Source organism: Hipposideros armiger, unplaced genomic scaffold (genome assembly GCF_001890085.2).
Source record: "Hipposideros armiger isolate ML-2016 unplaced genomic scaffold, ASM189008v1 scaffold_231, whole genome shotgun sequence".
NCBI classification, from domain to species: Eukaryota; Metazoa; Chordata; class Mammalia; order Chiroptera; family Hipposideridae; genus Hipposideros; species Hipposideros armiger.
In genome coordinates, this window is record NW_017731581.1 from 2,453,101 (window position 1) to 2,456,240 (window position 3,140).

A 3,140-nucleotide genomic window follows, 5' to 3' on the forward strand; every position below is an offset into this window, starting at 1 on the left:
AATAAGCCTTCTTCCATATTTCCAGAATGTCTTCATATTGATTGTCTGCACCACAGAAGAAGCACTTTTCAGTGATTTTAATTGGTTTTCTATAACTATGGCAACTATATGTCCTAAATTTTCTAGAATGATCCTGATTTCAAGGACTGATATAATTGTCTCTCTAAGTACATAAATAATAGTCAGAGCATGTGCTCCAATTTTCATCTCACATAACATGATCATTACATCTACATTCTATTTCAGCACAGGTCATAGCATCTGAGCACACTACTGTGCAGTTGAAATGCTACTGAGAAGAGCTGGGGGGAGGGGCTACCATGAGAAGCAATAGGTTAGCTTTTCTGGCTGGGGACAAAGAACGGGTCTTTCCTCCCTGATTCCTCATTAGGCCAGGTCATCTTCTTTCTGTTTTTACCCCTCCTCCTTACCCATCTCTCCCTACACTCTTAACTAGTATATCAGGGACAGTGAAGGGATGTGTGAAGGAGAGGAGTCACCAGGATTTTGCCTTCTGCAACTTTTTCTTTAAAGTTATAGGGTTAAAAAAATCAGAGTATGTAGTCAAAACCCTCCTCCTACCTTGAGATTTCTGGAATTTGTTTGAGTGATTTGGAAAGTCCAGGTGGATTTTTTTCCACGGGAAGGGGGCATCAGAAATGATTGGGATTTTGACAGCAAAAGCATTTGGTGATCCGTTTGTTTGCAGCATTAATTCCAATAGTGTAACGTGGTGGGAAAGCAAGACACCGCTCAGGGTGAAGGCGCTGGAAGGTAAGATTGCTTGAGAGCCAAGCTGAGATTTGCAAAGAATCAAACTACTGCTCGGTTCTCTGCTTTGCATCAAAGTAAACTGTTGACATCATTGTTTTTACTTAGAGTGCTGGTTTCTTGACTGGAGGTGGAAGAAATCATTATGTTGTATTATTGTTGTAGATATTTGGGTAGGCCCCATATGGTTAGGAAGATTCTCTGATAAGGTTACATGTGCCCCAGAACCTGGGAAAGATGGGACAGCTGGACCTCAGGAAGACTAGTCACCTTGATAGAGCTGGCCATGACAAAAACCACAGCTAAAAGACCTTTCTCAATTCTAGGCAATTCTAGAAGCTTCTGGAGTTGTGGGTCTTCGCTCCAGTGCTCTGTTACTTGTAGGACTTTGCTAATTTTTGGAGGTCTGTTTTATTTTTGTCTCCCTTTTGATTGGCTTATTTTTTAGTACCTCTCACATTTTCTTTTCTTACTTTTTCCTTAAAAAAAAAGATCTATTTTGGACTTTATTAACTGATAAATAAATTTCTATCATGTTTGGATAGCTATACATTCATTAACAGCTTTACTGATATGTAATTTACATATCATAAAGTTCATTCATTTTAAGTGTACAATTCAATGAGTGTTAGTGTATGTAGAGTTGCGCAACCATCACCATAATCTAATTTTAGAACATTTTCATCATCCCCCTCTCCCCAATGCGTACCAACTAGAAGTCACTCCCATCTCACCCTTTCCCTGTCCTTGGCAAATACAATCTACTTTTGTTTTCTATAGATTTGCCCATTCTGGACATTTCATTTAAATGGACTTGTATAATATGTGGTCTCTTGTGCCTGGCTTCTTTCTCTTGGCATAATGTTCTCAAGGTTCATTCATATTGTAGCATAAGTCAGTACTTTATACCTTTTTTATTGAAGAATAATATTCCATTTTCTGGATATGCTAAATTTTGTTTATCCAGTCATTAGTTAATGGACATTAGAGTTGTTTTTATGCTATTATAAATGAAATTGTTTTCTTAATTTAATTTTGGTATGTTAATTGCTAGAGTATAGAAATACAATTAATTCTTGTACATTGATCCTATATCCTGCAACTTAGCTAAACTGCTTTTTAAAAAATTAGTTCTAATAGTTTTTGGCAGATTTCTTGGCATTTTTCTATTTATAACATTGTATCATCCTGTGAGTAGAGACAGTTTTACTTCTTTTCCAGTGGATATCTTGTATTCTGCTTGTTGGTCCTGCTTCTACCCATCTTAGTTTGCTATAGTCCTCAGGTTTCTCACTCAGTATCATAGCTTCTCTCTTTGCCATCTTTTTGTATGTTCTGAATTTTCAAATTTAAATAGAGGTAGAGAAAAGGGAAAAAGACATAGAGAATCTGATTGGCTCAAGTGTTAATTATTATGGTTTGGACAATACTTTGCATTCTAGCTCATAGGTCTCTGGCTAATAAATGCTGCCTTTGGGTTACAGGATCACTGATAAACTGTAGTGAGGCAGAAAAGGACACCACAGGTTCTGGGTATCACAAGACATTTTCTTTAGAAGGAGCTATAGGCATGGCCTGGCTTTGAAATTTATATAGATAGAACAATATTGTTATAGTAGGCATTCCAGGAATAAAATGTATCTTTTTTTTAATTCATAAGATTTCTTTGTTGGTTGTAATGTTGTTGGTTGAAATGGATTATGAATTCTGAAGTATTTGTATTTATTTTTTATTGAGGCATAATTGACATATCACAGTATGTTCGTTTCAGGTATACAACATAATGATTCCTTATTTGTAAATATTGCAAAATGCTCACCACAATAAGTCTAGCTAATGTCTGTCCATACACATAGTTTCAAATTTGTTTTTTTCTTCTGACGAGGACTTTCAAGATCCATTATAGTTAAAAATAGTGTGTTGTGTATCCATTTATTTTTAGATTACCTGATAAGACCTCTTACACATTTCTTTATTATAAAAAGTGAAGGTACCACACTACTGTTTTATGATTAGCCTTCATCATATTTATTTGGTTGAATGAACTCATTTAGTATTCTAAGGCGATAAATATATTCAAGATAACTAGTAGTTCCTTCATCTCTGTACTCTCTCCAAGAAACTCTTTGTAAATGGTTATATTAGTAAGAATTGACTGAGCATCTGTTTAATGTATGACCTACAACATGTGCTATAATATTGGGGTAGTAAGTGTGGGAGGTGTGTTTCCAGAGGGGAGGTCCCAAAGAAACAAAAGACATAATTCCAGGGATTTTTAGTTCCTGTAGAAGGAAGATTACAATAATCTGCATAACTTGAGAACATATACACAATAACATGTAGTCACAAAACTGTATTGTACAATTTGG